Raw genomic sequence first — 20,242 nt, 5'->3', positions numbered from 1 at the left:
TAAAGCACAGCATACACAACTAACTCAGGGTCACACTACTAGCACTTTGGAGCAAGAGTAGGAAAAAGCACTGGAAAATGGGTTAAGGCCAAATAGCAAATGCCAGCCTGTGACTTTAGCCTATAATCCTGTAGTCAGAGGGGAAACATTGATAGTTTTGGGGTAGGGGACTGGCATACACTAACCAGAGGAGCGAAGATCCAAATACACTCAGCAGAGCGCACACACAAAGCAACGCTGGGTGCAAATATACGGGATGAGCAGGAAAATAGATGACAAAGAAGCCTGTGGAATCACTCACTAGCAATACAGTTGTAGAGAATTTCCTAAGCGGCATGTTTTTCCTACAGTAGTTGTTGTCATGGAGTTAGCCAGAATGTCAGACCTGACAAAGCTCCACCAAGCAGTGGCTGCAGGAGACGGCAATTCGGTGAGAAAGATTTTGAAAAGAGGTCTCTGTGACCCGAACTATAAGGACATGACCTGGAATGACAGAACCCCACTTCACTAGGCTGCGATTTAAGGTGAGTGGGAAATGCCTAGGGAAGAATCCAGCCCTTTGTGTCCATTTGTGAAATCACCGGTCAGTCGTCTGTATGGGGGAGCAGAAAGACCATCTCATGAGAGCTGAATGGGACATTTCATTCCCGGCACCACCACTGGCTCATTGTAGCACCATAAATGAGTTATTTAACATCCTTAGGCCTTAGTTTATTCATCTATGTAACGGGAATCTTGTGGTGAGGATTCAGTAAGATAATGGGTGCATCGTGGCTAACACACAGTCTGCTCTCAGTTAATATTAGCCCTCTTCCCTCTTGACCTCTGGCAGGAATGGAGTATCATTCCTGTGGTGGGACAAGGACTGTGTCTTGTCCATTGCTGGGTCCCCCGTGCCTAACACAGCTCTGTTATGTGATGGGAGGGCAACAGGGGCAAAAATTCAGCCAGTGGTCGTATCAAGGCCTTTGGCAATAGAACACCAATGAAGAATGTCAAGTAAGAAAGTGCTCTAGTAAGCTTCACTTTTTAAAAATTTGTTTTTATTCCACTATGGAGGATGGATTGGAAGGAAGCAAGACTGGCTGCAGAGAAATCAGTTAGGAGAATTTTAAAGAAATTTAAGTACAAAGTGATGGTAGCTGTATCAAAGCAGCTTTTAATGAACATTTGCTATATGCTGGACACTATGCTGTGTACTTGATGTCTGCAATTTTATTTGCACCTCAAAAAAACTCAGGAAGCCATGATAATACCCTTAATTAAGCAATGAGGACACTGAGCCTCAGATGGTTGTTCTTGTCAGGGGTGCCACAGTTAGCCAGTGGCATTTATTGTCAGGTCTGAAGCCATATCTATTGGACTGGAAAGCCTGTGCCCTTAGTCTGTGCTAACTGTAATGTAAGTGGGACTTAAAATATTTTTTATTGAGATATTATTGACATACAGCATCCTATCAGTTTCAGGTGTACAATACAGTATTATTAGCTATAGTTTCCATGCTGTACATTACATCTCCAGGACTTATTTAGCTTATAACTGGAAGTTTGTACCTTTTGACCCCCTTCACCTAATTCATCCTCCACCTCCACCTCCAGCCTCTGCCTGTGGCAACCCTCAATCTGTTCTCTGTATCTATGAATTTGGTTTTTGTTTTTTAAGATTCCACATATAGGTGAGATCATACAGTATTTGTATTTCTCTGTCTGACTCATTTCACTGAGCATCATGCCCTCAAGTTCTATCCATGTTGTCACAATATACTTGTTTTTTAAATCAGCACCGAGACTGCCTGAAGCCGAGTAAGCCTTGCCAGCCAGCAAAGGCAAGTGTAGAGTGACTTGGGAGAGAAAACAAGACTCCCAGGAATGGCCTGCGGGAATGGGCGGGGCCGAGGGGTGTTCTAGAAGAAGTCTAGGGAATAGTGGATGGCTTCCAACCCCAGGTGGGAGCAAGGCTCACAGGGCGAGGATGGAGCACTGAGTCCCCGGAAGGGGAGCGGGAGAAGAAGGGAGGAGGGGTTGATGCTAAGGAATTGGCTGGGCCTGCCAATGTCTCCCCTCCTTTGTGCTATCTAGGTGAGCCCTGGCCTTAGTCCAGCAGAGACGTTTCAATCTTAACCTCCTCCTGTTTCTTCTTGATAAACTGAAGGGCATTTGGACGTGATGCAGCTCTTAATAGAATATGGAGCCAGGCCCTGCCTGGTAACTGATGTGGGCTGGACCCCAGCTCACTTTGCAGCTGAGTCAGGCCATCTGAATGTGCTCAAAATTCTCCATGCACTGCATGCCGCCATCGACGCCCCCGACTTCTTTGGAGACACACCAAAGAGGATTGCGCAGATCTATGGGCAGAAAGCCTGTGTGGCATTCCTGGAGAAGTAAGTTTCATTTATTTCCAGCCACAGAAAGGACAGAAACAGGAGCCTGTGATCAAGGTCTTTTCCAACTCAGCGGTCTCAGGTCAATGAAAATGAAATGAGAAAATCCAGCCAAATGTTGTTTGAGTTGTTTTTCATAAAATTTTCACTGAGGTGACTAGTTTGGGGTATAAACTGCATTGTTTTAGATTATGTAAAATCTATTGTTTTTAAATTACACAAATTGTAATAATTATAACACACATAATTATTATAATTTTGATTATATAATTGTTATAATTATTGTTTTAAATTATACAAAAATTATCTCAGATAAGAGAGGTGGGACACCAGGTTTGAAAACGGAACATGGGACAAGATTTGTATATTCACATTAACTGTGTGACCTTGGACAAGTTAAGTCTCCTGTCTGATCCTCAGGTTCCTCATATTTAAAATGAGACAGGTGAATTAGGCTATCATCCTTAAGGGCCCTTCTACCTTTTAAAACTTCTATTCATCTGTGAATCTCTACTCACACACTCACCAAAGATAAGAACTTCCCTAATATTTGTTAATATTTTGTCAGCTAAGAATTCAAATAGAATTAAGTATCCATTATGTACCTGAGAAGTACAGCTCTAGAAAGGATGGAAATAAAATTTAGGAATTTGTGATTTGGTTAATAAGTAATTTATGCAACAGACAGTAAAGTAGCAAAGTGAAGGCAGCACTGCTTGAAAACTGAACTGAGATCGATAGCGAATCGATCCATAGGGCAGTTCTTGGTGAGCAGGGGGAGTGACAGTGAGATGCCTTTCTAAGAACTTGAAAATAAAATTATTTTCAGAAACTTAGACTATCAAATCTTTGCCTGCAATGAGATTAGTCATCTGTAGGAGTAACTAAGGAGACCGTCTCTGGAAAGCGGTGTCCTACATGTAAAATATTCAAAATCATAATCGAGGTGATTTGTGGAACCAACAAGCAGAACCTTGACCCCGACTCAAAGACTCTTCCTTCTCCCCCATCCTGCTCTCACTGCCTGCATTCAGGGACCTCCTCCATGCGGCTCAGCAACATTGTTCTCCAAACTTTTTAAAGCTCTAATATACCACTAGGCAACCATTGCTCCCTTTCTTCATTTACCAGCTCCTGGATCATCACACAGGTATTTGAGGGCATCGGGACCTCTTCTCATCCAACTTCTTTCCCTCGCAAACTGTCACCTCCCTCTAGGCTCACCGCCTGCATGTGGACGCCACCCCTTCCCCTCTCTTCCTGATATTCTTAAATTTCCATCTCCTGTCCTTCTGTAGTGTCTGAACCAGGGTTCACGCACTTGGATCGGTCTCTGTCTTCTCCATTCCAACGCTTAGTCTGCTGGAGAAAAGCCCACAGGTAAGTAGATGGGTACCACCAGAACTTCTAGGATTTTTATCTTCAGCTGAGCCCCCAGAATAGCTTGGCTGTTTACCTAAAAGTTAGATTGGCTGTCTATTGACAATCGACAATTCCAAGTCCCCTTCACATTCAGCATCTCCTGCAGAAGGTATAGTTTCTACTTCACAGAGAACACTGAAGCCTGGGTATACATTTTAAACCTCTATTACCTATATATTGTATATACATGTACATCTTTCCCTTCTTACCTTGCTGCCCATCATTTTATAAGAAGTCTCATCCCCCATCCAGACCCTTGATCCAGTCCTTTGTCTCCTTTCGGATCATCATTCCTACATTCTTCATTGCTTCTTTCATCCTCTCTTCTGTATTTTTAGTTTTTTTCCAATTCCCTCTGTTCAGTTATTTTTGGCCTATGGACATGCTCCAATTGATCTTATTAAAAAACACACAAGTGATTAGAGGTCATTCTCATGTCTGCGATGACTTTCTTCTCTCCTTTTCTAAGGAACTCGAAAGTTAATCTATATCATTGTCTCTACTCCCTCACCCACTTTTCAGACTTCTTCCGCTGTCATTGTACTGCATCAGCTCTCATCCAGGGATATTCTTGTTGCTAAATCAATGGCATCTTACCTCTTCTTAATTCACATCTTCCCTCCACTTAATCTGGTTTTTGACAACTCTTCTCTCCTGATTTGTCTGACACCGCTCTAGTCTAGATCTCCTTCAGTCTGTCTGACCATGTCTTCTCATGATTTCTCTGAGCTCCTGTACTTGCAAGCCTTTTGGATGCTGAAATTCCTCAGGGTCCTGGCCTTGGCTGCCCTCTGCTGACTTTCTCTGAGTAGTCTCAGCCCCTCTCTAGTGATAAGTGGGTGAATGAACATGACCCATGACCCCAGCATAACTGAAGTGAAGGAGGAGTAGTTCCTCCAAATGGTGGAGAGTGTTACTACCAGGAAAAGTGGGCAAGCAGTGCTGAGCCGACAAAAACAGCGGAGGTCAACTGCATCATGAGCAAGTCATTACTGACCATCATTAGCTCCCATGAGGGACTTCCCTTTTGACAGAGAGAAGGAATTCTGGTTAAGGGGAAATTAATCTGAACCTTAAAAGACAGCTAAGATCTGACTAATGGGGGATAGAGGAAGATCCTTGTTTTGGAGGGAAGGCAGAAAGTTGGAAATGTGCATAAGGTGTGCGTATATGGGAGAAAGTGGGAAGATAAATGGCCTGGCTAAGTAGAGAATTCATGATGAAGAGAAGTAGAGAATAAGCTTGGGTGAGTGAGTGACCACAGACAGCTGGGCAGGCAGATGAGTATGAATTCATCAGGGAGGAGCAAGATGCAACAGATGCTAGCGAGGTTCTCTTGTAGTGGAAGAGGTGGTGCTGTGCAGGTAGGATTGGAGGCAAGGAGATCACTTACAGAATCTCTTAACACTCATATTGCAAGTAGGTGGGCTCCTAGGTTAGGATGGTAAAGAGAAAAGATATAAGAGAATTTCCTAAAGAAGCCTAGACAGTATTTGAAAGTTTTCTGAAGATCCTAGGGATCTTAGTAGAACAATTCAACTTTAAGTTTAGCCTAAGTAGTAAATTTCTCGTACAAAAAATATTTTTGAGTCCTACTATGTGCATGGCATCAAACTAGATGCTAAAAAGGATTTAAAGATAAATCAGATACAGTGCTAGACATTAAGAAGTTACCTGCCTGGGTAAAGACATAACTTGTTTACATAAATTATACTAATATAAGATAGAAAGTGATACTGGTTAAAAGAACAGGGCAGAAGACGGACACTATGTGGTCTGAATATGAAGAGATCATATCTAGCTTGTTGGGGGCATGGGACCTGAAGGACAAGCAGGTTTGTTAACTTCTAAGTGAACTGTACTTTTAAAAATGCTTTGCAGTTAAAATGTTTGCCCTGCCTGTACCATCACCCCTCCGATTCCATCCATGCTCATATTGGCTCAGATTTGGTCTATGTGAAGTGGCTTCACCAACGACTTTAAGCAAGCCACATGCTTACTTAAATACAAATACCTCAGACACAAAAGTTACTTTTGTATGCTTCCTATTGTCCAGGTGTGTATGATGACCTATTCATCTAGTTCTCCATTTATCATCTGTTCTGTTATTCTATATCTGTCATCTACATATTATATATAATTGAACTATTATTTACATAAATCCATCTATACCTATAGCACATATGCAATTATGAGTAGTTTTTAACATGTTTCTGCACTTCAAAATTTTATACAGTGAACAAACATGGCTTTATAATTAGGAAAAAATACAAAATAAATGAAGGAAAACAGCCTCCCAATAATACACTGGTTACTTTATAAATGCAAACAAATAAAAATTAGCAGCACCTTCTTCAAGCTAAGCACCTGCCTTCAATCCTCCTAGCATCCAACTTTGCCATTTTTTTGCCTTCTCAAAGTAGTTTCTTTCAGATCTGAGCCCTCCCTAAGAGTGTACTTGGAAATGCTCTAAGTTGCCCTCCTTCCTTCTCGATGGGATCACTGAAGTGCCCGGCTGTGTGTGGAGGGCGGGAAGAGGCCCACCCCCCAGCCAGGCCAGGCTCTGGGGTCTGCGTGCTGAGGGCTGCCGTCTCCCCTCCCCCAGGGCTGAGCCTGAGTGCCAGGCCCACCGCCTCACCGCCAGGCGGAAGGGGCTGCCATTGGACCAGCAGGATGAAGACTGGGATGCCAAGAAAAGGGAACTGGAGCTGTCTCTTCCCTCCCGGAATCAAAACACTAATAAGAAAAAGAAGAAAAGTCGAGGCCCCACCAGGGTCGGCCATACCAAGGAGAGGAGAGCGTGAGAAAGCCCGTGCCCCAGAGGCTAGACCTGCTTCCTGGTGGAAACCTTTCCCTGGTGGCAGAGCCAACTTATTAGGTGTGTGTTGTCTTTACATGATTTTTCCTCATGGACCATTCCCAGACAGCTCCTGAACAATAAGACTTGTCAATGGCAAGACTTGCCAATTGAGCAAATATCATTATATACCCAGGAGGAGCAACCTGGACAGTAGACTGGCTCAGTGGAAATAACTGGAAATCGTGACACGAATTAATTTCATCCCACCTAACTAGTGAGAGAGAGCATGAGGTAATGGAACATGTGATTATAGCTCTGATTGTCAACTATTTAGGAAATGTAAATATATACAGATGAGGCATTTCCAGTGAAAATATTACATGCAAATTAAGATGTGAGGTAGATGTAAAACACATACCGGATTTTGAAGACTTAGAACAGAAAATGTGAAGTAGCTCATTAATAGTATTTAATATCGATTACATGCTGAAATGATAATATTTTGGATATTGGGCCAAATAAAATAGATACCAAATATGAATTTTACCATTTTCCTTTCACTAGAATGTTTAAAATTATATAGGTGGCTTGCCTTGCTTTTCTTCCCTATCAGATGACACCACAGTAGAAGCCAGAAAACCATGGGAGCCCCCACCAGGCAGCTGGCTTGGTGCACTTTAACTGGCTACCCTACATTTTAGGTTTACTAATTTCTCTCCCTAAGTCAATAACTTTAGGCACCTAACATTCTTTACTACATATTACTCAATAAATGCTACTATTAATACAGGCTAAGTTCGGTTTGAATTTCCCAAAATGAATAAATACTTGGACCCCTCTGTTGGGCTAGGGACCCCAAATTCTTGCTAAATTTGCAGGAGAGAAATCAAAGACCTTCTGCCCCCTAGGAATCATGCAAGTGTTTCTCAACTTTACATCAAGGAGTTCAGGAACTGGGCAATCAGCTGGTACCCTCTGTATCATATTCCCATCTCTGGCCTGCTCACACTGAGGCATTTCTCTGGCCTTATCTACCACATGCACTCATTGCACTAGTCTTTGAGCAAATTAATCCACAAAGATTTCTTTTTTAATGTTCACTGCAGGAATTTTCATGGCCATGTGACTCTGTGCCTCCTTATCAGTTGCCATGAAACTTGATGATTTCAGCCTATGAAAAATCTAAAGTCATAAAATACCTCTCACTGAGAAGTTAAGGCTGCATATGAAGCAGTGAAATTTGAGGTCTGGATATTATCACTCTTACAAAAACGTCAAGCTATGTAAGACTTTGGGTTGTCTTACCTGCCATCAGAAAAATCTCTGAAACTGGTTGGCAATGAGCCAGCAGACATTAGATGAAATTTATTTTTAACACTTTACGTGCCATAAAATCTTTTCATTTTAAGTGTACAATTTGGTGACTTTTAGGAAACTTACAGAGTTGTGCAACTATCACCACTACCCAATTTTAGAACATTTTTATCACACCAAAGAGATCCCTCTTGCGCATTAGACAGTCATTCCCCTTTCCCACCCTCAGCCCCTGGCATCCATTAATGTACTTTCTTTCTCTGTAGATTTACCTCTTCTAGAAAATGTATACAAGTGGATAGATGAGTTCTTCACAGTAAAATCATATCTCTACTGCTCATAAATATGATCAAACACTTAATGAATACATATTAAGCACACGTTGTGTCAGGCATTGTACTAGGGATTTGCCTTAAAGTTAGCAAACAGAATAGTTCAGGTCCAGCTAGGAAGGCAGGAAGTTCAACAACCAAAACCAAGAAAAGGTGGTGGTCTGTGAAAGGGGCGACCCAGGACTCTCTGGGAACCCTAATCCGGAGCTCATACAGTAGTTGAAGAAGTCAAAGGAGGTTTCTGGAGGAAATGGCATTTCAAGGGGAAATTGAAGGGTGGGCTGGAAATAAGCAGGACTGTTGGGGAGAGGACTCTGTAGGCTAGGGAACTGCTATATGAAGGCCCAGACATAGGAGTGTTGAGTTTGAGGGTCCAAAGCAAGGGACCCAAACAAGCTAAAGCTGGAGTGTAGAGTGTGTACAGGAGCAGAGAAGAGCAGGGGAGATGGTAACATGGGGGTTTAATGACCTTGGAGGGTAAATGAAGCCAGGTTGCAGTGGGCCATGGTATGATACTTGGATGGTGTCCTGAGGGCAACACAACACCTCTGAGAGGCTGTAGGCAGGGTTGGTTGTGGCATAATGGCATTGCAAGCAGATTGGAGCTGGGCAAGAATTCGGACAGGAAGACCAGCTAGAAAAGTGTTGGAGTAACTCAGGAGAGAAATGCTCCTGGGAGGCAGCATAACTTAGTGGTGAAAACTCAGATTCAACATTTTTCCAAAGACATACAGACAGCCAAGAGGCACATGAAAAGGTGCTCGGCATCACTAATCATCAGGGAAATGCAAATCAAAACCACAATGAGATACCTCCTCACAGAAATCAGAGTGGCTACTGTCCAAAAGACAGAAATAACAAGTCCTGGAGAGGATGGGTGGAGAAAAGAATCCTTATGCAGTGTTGGTGGGAATGTAAATTTGTGCAGCCATTATGGAAAGCAGGATGGAAGTTCCTCAAAGAATTAAAAATGGAACAACCATATGATCCAGCAATTCCATTTCCCAAGGGTGGTCAGTCAGGAGAATTCTCTCTTATTTGGGGGAGAGCCTTTTGTCCTACTCAAGCCTTCAACTGATTGGATGAGGCCCACCATGTTACAGAGAGCAATTTGCTTACTCAGTCTATTGATTTAAATGCTAATCTCATCTAAAAACACCCTTACAGAAAGACCCAGAATAATGTTCGACCAAACATCTGGACAAATTCACACGTAAAATTAACTATCATCTGGGTCAAGAGGAAAGACAATAACTGGGGGTGGGGGAGCCATTTTATAAAGTGGAGTCAGGGTGGGAATCTCCGATAGAGGCCATTGGAACACTACTCTAAATGAAGCAAAAGCAAGAAGCTTTGGAGGAGGATCATTGCAAGTGGAGGACCCAGCAAGTACAAACCGCTGTACCTGGGATAGGTTCAGGATATCTGAGCTCCAGGAAGAAGCCCTACGGCTGGAGCATGGGGCTGATGGGGGCATGTCAGAGAAGGAGCTGAGGCTAGAGAGGTAGACAGCCGCTGTTCATATAGACCTTGTGGGCCAAGGTGAGAACGGGGCATTTCATTTTAAGGGTCATGGAAAACGACTAGGGTGTTTTAGCCACATCTCTCTGGCTGCTGAGTAGAACATAGGCTGGAGAGGGGCCGGGTGGAAGCAGGGACACCAGTCATGAAGCTTATTGCTGTCATCAGGCTAGAGACCCTGGTGGCCTGGGCGGCAGTGGCTGCAGGGAAGGTCGTGAGAAGTGGCCAGATTACAGATATTCTGGAGGGAGTGCAGAGGACCCAGTTGTAGGGTGGATAGGTGAGTTACTAGACACATTAATAGAATATAGACAAATGCGCAGGCTTTGTTGTGCCCCATCAACCCTTTCTACAGACCCTGATGATGCCTGATGACAAGCCAGCTTTCACAGAGGGACCCTTTTGCTGACGTGGTCTTTGTCAGATGCCTGTTTTTCTGAATGGCTACGGGTGTGCCCACTCTTCTGGAAAGTTGCTCTTGGTTTATTCATCACTATGTGCTTCTGTCTGTTTGCCAGGGAAGGCATCTCTGTCCATGCTGCCTTCATATTTCTTGGTAGCTCCACTTTGCTTTGCGATTTCTTTGTGGCTAGTTAAACATCATGGTTTTATTTGTTTTGTTTTCTCTTATTTTTCCAAAGGACTACAGTGTTATTAGGATATAATTTACATACATCAAATGCACAAAGCTTAATTGAACAGCTTAATCTGTTTACCTGTGAAATCTACATCCTAAAGAGGGTTAGAACATTCCCATTGCCCAGGAGAGTTCCCCCAGGCCCCTTTCCAGTCCATCTTTACCACTCTAGTTCCTGTTCCCCCAACCTCTGTTTTGATTTCTGTCACCGTAACTTAGTTTGTCCTATTCTTGAATTGCATATAAACAAATCATTAGTATGCGTTATTTTGAATCTGGTTTCTTTTACTCAACATGACGTATTTGAGATTCATCTACGTTACTGATTTTGTTGGTAGTTTGTCCGCTGGATGAATATAACACAATTTGTTTATTAATTCACCACTTGATGGACATTTGCGTTGCTTACAGTTTGAGGTGATTATACTTAAACTGCAGTGAAACATTATTCACAATAGCCAAGATGAGGAAATAACCTAAATGTCCATCAACAGATAAATGGATAAAGAAAATGTGGTCTGTATACACAATGGAATATTATTCAGTCTTAAAAAGGAAGAAAATCCTGCCATTTGTGACAACATGCATGGACCTGGAGACATGGTGCTAAGTGAAATAAGCCAGTCACAGAAGGACAGATACTGCATGATTGCGCTCATGTGAGGGGCTAAACTAGCTGAACTCATAGAAACAGAGAGTAGAATGGTGACTGCCAGGGGCTGGGGCGAGAGGGAAATGCGAGTTGCTGTTCAATGGGAATAAAGTTTCAGTTATGCAAGATGAAAAGTTCTAGAGATCTGCTGTACAACGTGGCAGTTGTGATTAACAATATTGTATTTTACACTTAAAATTTTATTTAGTGTTCCTAAGGCCAGTCCAAACCATATTGAAAAAGCTCATGTTTTTTCTACTAATTCTACAACCTCATATAAGAAGTCCTTGTGGACCTCATTTTTCATGTTTTATCAGGATGCCCTGACCAGCCTGCTAGGTGGCTGCTTTGCTTTTTATGAGACATTTTGGGTGTCCTCATCATGTTCTGTCTGCTTGACAGCTGCCCTACGGTGTCTGAAGTGCTGACCTAATGTCTGTGTGGGTGTCCCTACAAGGTCTCTTTGGTATTCATTTGTTTGTCCCCCTCCACCTCTACCCTCCCAGAGTCTCCCAACTCCTTTCTCTCCCCTTCCCTTGTCCCTGTAACTTTGCCCCCACTTCACATCACCACTATCTCCATCACCAAACCCCATCAAAATTTACCTAACCCTCATCAGTGTGCATCCCTGAATCAACTTCTCTCCATGGTTAGAAGTACCTTCCCTCAAAACTACCTAGTTGCTCTCCAAAATATTCAACCTATTTTTGGAGATACTCTTTCTTTAAAATTAAAATAAAAAAGGTACTAACAATGATCTTTTGAACTATCTAAACAAGTTATAAATGTAGTTTAAATTGTTTACAATCCTGTGATCCCTGAAATGTCTCTGAAATTTAAGTGACGATTTCTGTAAAACCAAAACTGTCGTGTGCAGTTTTTTAGAAAGTGGCTGCCCTCTTGTGGACCATATCATACCAAAGACAGATTTCAGTCAGGAAGTATTAAACACTCTAAACACAGCAGAGCTCACCAATGTACACACGGAATTCCTAGTATTGAATTATAAAAGCAAATGAAATCTTAGAGGTAGATAGTAAGGCTACTCATGACCTCAAAGAACTTAGAATTTGAGGTGGTACATCATCAAGGTGTGACATCATTTTACAGATAAGGAAACCAAAGCTCAAAGTGAAGTGGCTTGTCCTCAAACCATAAAACAATACAAATCTGAGGTCCTGCCAAGAATTTAAGACCTTTCATGAAAACAATGTTAACCCGCTGAGTAATCACATAGGGCTACATGTCGAGATAAATACATAGTATGGCAAATACATAGACTTTTAGTAATACCTGTTCTGCATTCCTTAAGCATTCTTGAAGTTTCTTGCCTCTGGAGAGTGACTTTGTGGGGAGGCTAGTTAGACTCGTTAGGAGGCTGATGCCACAGAAGGGAGTGGCCATACTGATCTGATATGGGGCACTACTGGGAAGTGGGGGAGCAGACGGTTTTGCCAGTTGGTTATGAAGTGAACCCACAGACCTTCCTGAGATTAATTGCTGTGAGAGGGAAAAGGCAAGGACAGCTCCTAAATTTCTAGTTTGGATGGCAACTGAGAGTGAGTAAGTGATGGCTGAACAAGTGAATAGCTGGAGTGTCTACATGCTTTTTTAGGATTCAGCCACAGAGTTGGAAAGCTTTTGTGAGTGTGCATGTCCACATGGGTGTTTAACCGATAGCGGGGGAATTAGAGAGGCCATGGCTGGCTTGGGAATATTAATGAGAGGCTGCTGCTGTTACTTAATAAAAGGCATGTAAACATTTTAGAAGTGACTAACCACTCTAATCTCCAAGCTTTCTGGTTTTAATAATCCCCAGTTTTCTGGGTTAAAGCTGTTGTGAAAAATAGAGGAGTAATGTATTTGTGAAATGCATAACACTGTGCCTAGCACAGAGCAAGCACCGCATAAACATTAGTGATCTTATTGTTTTTGTCATAATGGATTCACAGAATTCAAAGTAATTTAAGTTTAATTTTCGTTTATTGGTTTCTTTCATACTTACAGTGTAAGTGGTTATAACACAAAGTATATATATATATATATATCTCATGAAAAATCCTATAGATGTATTTCATTCTTTGATATGATATTCTGTAGTACAGCCTTAATTTTAAATGAAAATACTGGTTTAATAGATATCTAGCATAACATGGTGAAATCACCACATTTTATGTTTACGGTGTGAGAAAATGTGTGTGTGATATTAAAAAAAGATCTTCTCCTAGTCTTCTGCTTAACTAGGCCATTGAAATTTACTTATGAAATAGAAGGCAACAGAATCTTTTATTTCCTTCTTAGCCCATGTTAAAAAAATATGTGGGTCTAAAAACTCAGTATGAACACTGATGGAAAACGGTAGTGATACATTAAAAATGAAGTTAAATTGTTCCTGAATGTTCAAACTGAATTCTGTCCCCAAATCTTAAACATTGGATTAGCTTCAGCAAAATTGAAATTCGTCTTTATTTCAATAAGGAGTTGAAGTACCTGTGATTAAAAATGCCTCATTTCTTCAGAGTAAAAAAATTAAATAAATGTTATTTAGTAGTATTGTCAGTAGGGAGTTTTAGCTGGGGCATTAAAAACCTGATTTTCTAGGCCCATAGATTATAGATCTATTGGATGCAGCTTTTTACACATGTGGCTTTACCCTTAAGTCCTGGAAAATAATGCAAATAAAAATGTGTGTTTGAGTCTGTTTACAAAATGGAATCCTTAATAAAACAAAGCGTGTCAATGGAGGTAATTCCACTATAGCTTTCTACTCCCTGTATTCAGGAGGGAGATACTTAGACGTTCACATACTCCTTTTTTCCTAACGCAATTTTGCTCTCCAGTGTTAAGCAGCGTTGTCTGTAATGACTCTTGCTATACTAACTATAGCAAACAAACAAAAACATTTGCTACCATCTTTAAGTACTAAAAACCTCAAGTGTTTCAGTGATAAGAATAATGGTAAACTCTTGTGTAAGTCCTTATTAAGTTGTAAATGATGCTACCATATGTCTAGGGTCCACACGTGAAGAATCACAGATCCAGGACACTTGGGATGCTGATTGCCAGGGCCTTGTTTTTTAGATTACACTATGCTACCTTCTTGTTCTTGAAGAGAGAAGCAATTATTGGCAGTGGCCTCAAGAACAAAATCTACTTTGTAGAGCTTTATTATTCTTGCCTAATTTGCCATAACTCCCACCTATTGCTGTTGGCACAACCAACTGTACAACATATAATCAATAAAAAAAACCTTACAACTGTTTTATTTGTTGTCTGTAGCCTTGTTTTTTTCTTATACAGAAGAGGATTAATACCTACTTCACTGTTTTGAGGATATAATCACAAAATCATGTATGTAAGTGTCCAATACAGTACTTGGAACAAAAAATGGTATCTAGTTAATCTCATGATTTTAGGAAAAATATATTTTTAACAACTTTAATTGATTCATGTTATCTAATACATTTTAGTAAAAAAAAATCTAAGGAATACGTACCATGGAATTATCTTTTGTGGATTTGTGTGTTTTTATTTCTGGAATGTTTTTCTCAAGAAATGCTAGAAACCACTTTTTGGATTTTGGCCAGTTTCTAGTGAGAAAAAAATTTGTATATAAAGTAATCTGAAAGCACTTGAGGAGTAATAAGTCACAGCATAAAAATAGGAATGCTTATATAATTATTTCTGCAAATTTCTTCATTTTCAGCTAGAACTTTAACTGACTTACTAGTTCACCAGGAAAATTGAGGGGGCAGAGCAGCCACATTTTAGTTGCTCCTGCAAGTAAATCTTTGGCCGCCTGTAGGATTAGCATTGAATAAGAAAACAGGACCCACGGCTTGCTTGGTCTATTTTTACTCTGGCTGTTGTTAGTTGTAGGAAGATAAAAAACTAGCACAGTGACCCATTGCTGGGTTAAGCCAGGTAAAGCAAACTGGCTATGATCTTTCTAATCTTCTCAGATCAGTCAGCACTGTAGACCAACTGCTGCTTATAAATGAAAAAATTATGTGTTACTTTGCATTTGAACCATTTTATGAACATTTATCTGAGCCAGTGATGAGAAATACATTTGGCCAAACCTACTTTGTCTCAGAGGGAATAAGGACAACCATGTCTGATTCTGAGACGGGTGACTTGATGATTTAGCACAGTTCCAGACTGTCACAATCAATGTGATAAGAATAAGCTATGAATGGAATAAAAGGCCTCAAAATAAATTTATTTCATTTTAATTTTCTCTCTCTCATTTTTGCTCCTCAAAATAAGTAAAAAAGGAAATAATGTACCTCTCTTCTTCTTCCTCCCTCAATTCCCACACATACCAAAAACAAAGTGGTCATAAGAAATAGCTTCTGTCTCTTCCACTTAAATTATTGTTATATCTACCTAAAACAGAGAAATAAGAGAAATGTATGAGTTGCAGAGAGGAGCTTGGTCAAAGAATTAATTATAAGAAACAACTTTCTACCTTAGGAGATATTCTGGTATCTGGGATGCATACTCAAAACCTTCATCATAAACTTGAAAATGTTGATGGAACTCCTTGATTTTCTTTTCATTTATGGGAAACAAACCTTTTTTAAAGAGTGCATTCACTGTGACTGGATAAAGGAGATGTCTGCAAAGAGAAACACATAAAAATTCTGACCCAATGACCAAAGAAGAGAGGCACAGGGTACAGAAGAGGGCATTATTAGTAGTCATGTATTAGACGTAGGTAAGGCCATGTGACATATATTCTTTTGGGAAAAAGTCACTCTTAAGAGGTTTTAATATTTGCTTACTGTGGACAAGTGTGAGATGACACACAGAAATATATTGATTCAATATAATTTCAACAAGGATTTATTTAGCAAATAGTAACAACCAGAACTAAGATGAAGACTATGCCTTTAGACAGCAACAAAAAATGATCAAAGAATCAAGGGTAATATTAGTCACCAAATTTCCTACTATCTCACAGGACCCTATAAGCCTGAACTATCATGTATTTTTTATTGAAGTATTATCGATATTGAACTATTGCATATTGAAATATAGTGCCTATCATCAATAAGTATGTGACTAAAATGATCACTGTGGTATATTTAAGTAAAAGAGTATTAAAGAATGTTAATATGCTCTAGATTAGTAACACTAATACTGTTTATTTCATTTTTATTTTCCATCCCTTCCTCACTAGAAAGTTTTCAGGATGTCCTTCCCCCAAAGACATCCGAGAACTTGCTGCATTTTGCTGTACGCTGGGCATGCTAACAGTTTAGTTGCTTGTTTGTTTTCATTTTTGCTTTTTCCTCTCTTTCTGGACCTCTAACAACACATTCAATGTAGTTCTGTTGTATGAGTCTGAACCGTGAAACCCTGCTTTCAGCGGTCCAGTATCCCACTGACATGGATCAGTTTACCAAACCTCCTTCTGCATATGGAGTTTTTTTCAGTGCTCTATGCCCAGCCCTTACCTTTGCCAGAAAGCCTCAGAAGGTGGCAGAGTGCTCCCAGGATCCCTCCACTGCGCTTCCCTGTCTCACCTGTCTCTCGGCCTCTGCCTCTAGGAGGACGCTGGCTCAGTCTTGAGGCCCACACTGACGTGAGTTAGCCGCCTTGTCAAGTCTTACAAACACCACCTGGCCCCTTGTTATCTACGTTATGATACTTTCCTCACCGATGCCCTTTCAATGTCCACTTGTCCTAATAATCACAGATTACACAGAACTGTGATATTGAACACAATATAAAATTCTGACAGATGCTTGACAATTGAAAGGTAAATCTGTGTAAAGCTTACACAATTGTATGGAATGACTAAGGAGAAATTACTGTAAATGTATTAAAATGATTGCCTTGGTGTATTTGCTTGCTTTAAAATTGGAGTGCTAACTGAAAATTGTCCATTTATTAGAATTTAAAAGATCAATATAATCTTTCAATTGCCTAGTTAGGTAGACCTCATTAATCCACTAGATAATTTTTGCAATCCAAGGTACAGGCCTTAAGTTTTTTATTCCATAAAAACCCAAATAAACAAAAAAAATAGAGGTCAAATAATATGAATTGTACCTATTTACCTTACTAAATTGTTTAGGTCCATCGTCCCATGAGCACCTAAATTCTCCAGTTGTTCATGTAATCCTTCAGACAGTTGTTCAGTGAATTGATATAGGTTGAAAGCCCCCATTTTCCCTTTCATCACAATATAAAGTTTTTCATGCAGTTTTAAAAATGTATTTTTTGGAATTGATGCTGTAAACAGAGAAAGTTATTTTCAAAAGAAGCGACAATTCTTTAGAACAAAGAGTCAATATACCTTTACTGTTACTTAGTCAGTAGAGACTACAGCCAAAGTCCTTCTAGTACATAAAATCACCTCCTGCAAAAAAGCAGGTGAAGATTCAACCTATACTGTGAGCTACTAAAAATCTGTAGAATGATTCACTTTAAGGGATGATCTATAAGTGGATGACAAAGAGGGCCTCTGGGAAACACAAATCTAGTGATCTTATTTCCATATTTAAAAACCTTCCACGGCTTCTTACCTCTAACAGTTTACAAGGCCTTCTACCATCTTTCTAGATCTCCAATGACATTTCCAGTCCCTTTTCCCTCCCCTCCAAATCTATACTCCATACATGTTTGAAAATACAATCTTTTATATATCCCAGCATTTTATTGAGCTGTTTTATCTGCTCAGGGCATTCTCTACTTGACCAACCTCACTCCTCCCCCTATACACCCACATCTGAAAGCTATACATTTCTCCTGCTAATTGTTATTTCTCCTTCAAGTGTCTTCTCAAATATCACTTCTACCAGGAGATCTTTCCTAACACCATGAATACCCTTGGTTCCAGAGTTTCTTTTATATTTGTGTTCATGTTCCTTCCAAGATACACATTCCTTGTTGGGTTTAAGGTGGTAAGAGCATATATGAATTTTTAAACCCATTACTCCTTTATATATTTTTTCCATTCTGTTTTATTGTCTTCAAAGCAACTTTTTCAAAAATATTTTTTAATTTTATATTTCATTATCTTATTATGTTGTAGGTTATATTTTGTGTAAGTTAATTAAAAATGGTTTCTACATTTCCTGAGCATACATCTTCTCTGTGGTAGGGGAATATATGAGAGGAATGTGGAGCTACCTTGAGTAAATCCTAACATATTTCATCTGTTAAATCTGTTAAATAGAAATGTTTAAACATGAAAATGCCTAGACAAGTAGAGGTAATGAAACTTAATCACTTCCATATGCCTCTGATAGATGAATAAGTTGGTGTCTTTTTATGAAGAGATATGTGAACTTACAGATAAAAAGCCTTCAAAATATTTATATCTTTGGATGTGGGACTCGACGATTATCAAGAAGCACTAGTTAAAGAATTAACCAACATGCTGTGACTTCCATGTAAACAAAAAGAAATAATCGTGTTATTGATCACTGACAGCTTTTATTTTTATCTATTTTTTTTATTAAGGTATCACTGATACACACTCTTATGAAGGTTTCACAAGAAAAACAATGTGGTTACTACATTCACCCTTATTATTGTGTCCTCCCCCTCATACGCCATTGCAGTCACTGTCCATCAGTGTAGTAAGATGTCACAGAGTCCAAACTTGTCTTCTCTGGATCACTGACAGCTTTTAAAACAAACTTTCTGTCTTAATGGCAAGAATGGCATGAGAGGCTACATGAAAAAGAAACTAAGAAAGAAGCAAAAAAAGAAAATAAAGAGGAAGAAGCCATAGGCCACAGAAGCAAGCACAGATACTGTGAAAGCAGAGAAAAGAACCAAGCACAAAATGAACTGCCTCTGCCTCCTCGGGAGGACAAATGGCATCAGCACTCACGTTTGCAGCCTGGGAAGAAATAAAGGCAGACAGACAGTCACACTGGAAGCATGCTGAGGGGTGCAATCCAGCAGTGTCTGAGGATGGAGAATGAAAGGGCATATGAAGCCAAGCCCCACTTACCTTAATAGCCCTCTGGAATATGTCAGAAAAGGCCATGTTAAAGAGCTCACTGAGCAGTGGAATTCTACTTTCAGGGAGCAGAGTAGCAACATGTGATTAAGACAAGAGCTAAAGCCTGTAGAACATGGTACACAAAGCAGCATGACACAGTTAACCACATCTTGGGAGCTATAACAGGATACAGATTTCAAATACTTTCCAGTAAACATCAGTAAGGTAACCTCATCTCTAATACGTGTCTACTTGAGATTTAAATGTATTAGGCTGCCAATAATTTGACCTTCAATAACCAAACTCATCATACACTCTTCTCTCCTATCTCTACTCTAAAGAATAAAATAATGGGCCCTCATCATTCTTGATAAGTGAGACTGTAATTACTACCTAAACTACTCTTGGATTCCAATGTTGTATTTCAAATGAACTATCTGAAACACTCTTTACCTGTACGGTAGACAGGATTTTGCACTGCTAGTTCAAAATCTACATCTTTGGATTTGAGAAGCATGTTAATTCCCTCTTCTTCAGTAACAAAGGTCATTCAGATACCCATAGCAAAGACAGTGAATATTGGTCCATACTGAAAGAAAACACATAAATATAGATTAGCAAGCATTTCTGATGTTACTGGGCCATGGGTTATGCCAGAACACTAATACTGAAATTACAGTCAAGATACAAATTATTATGGTTATATATCTTAATTACAAATGTTGACTGATACTGCCAAATCTAAATTATAGAAATCCTTATTTATTCTGTCCTAAATACTTCCTTAAGTATCATGCCATGGCCCACTGTGACCTGGCTTCATTTACCCTCCAAGGTCATTAACCCCCCATGTTACCATCTCCCCTGCCCTTCTCTGCTCCTGTACACACACTACACTCCAGCTATAGCTTGTTTGGGTCCCTTGCTCTGGACCCTCAAACTCAACACTCCTATGTCTGGGCCTTCATACAGCAGTTCCCTTGCCTACAGAGTCCTCTCCCCAACAGTCCTGCTTATTTCCAGCCCACCCTTCAATTTCCCCTTGAAATGCCATTTCCTCCAGAAACCTCCTTTGACTTCTTCAGACTACTTTATGAGCTCCAGATAAGGGTTCCCAGAGAGTCCTGGGCCTCCCCTTTCACAGACCACCACCTTTTCTTGGTTTTGGTTGTTGAACCTCCTGCCTTCCTAGCTGGACCAGAACTATTCTGTTTGCTA

At 40.2% G+C, this 20,242-nt stretch overlaps 1 pseudogene; it reads left to right on the top strand.

Annotated features, from left to right (window-relative positions):
• The first annotated feature begins 138 nt into the window (after positions 1-138).
• Positions 139-8,863, top strand: LOC140846906 (ankyrin repeat domain-containing protein 66-like; annotated as a pseudogene).
• The last annotated feature ends 11,379 nt before the right edge of the window (positions 8,864-20,242 follow it).

The sequence above is a fragment of the Manis javanica genome, chromosome 16 (genome assembly GCF_040802235.1).
Source record: "Manis javanica isolate MJ-LG chromosome 16, MJ_LKY, whole genome shotgun sequence".
Lineage (NCBI taxonomy): Eukaryota > Metazoa > Chordata > Mammalia > Pholidota > Manidae > Manis > Manis javanica.
The sequence above is the reverse complement of the archived record's forward strand: the minus strand, read 5'-3'. Positions and strand labels throughout refer to the sequence as shown.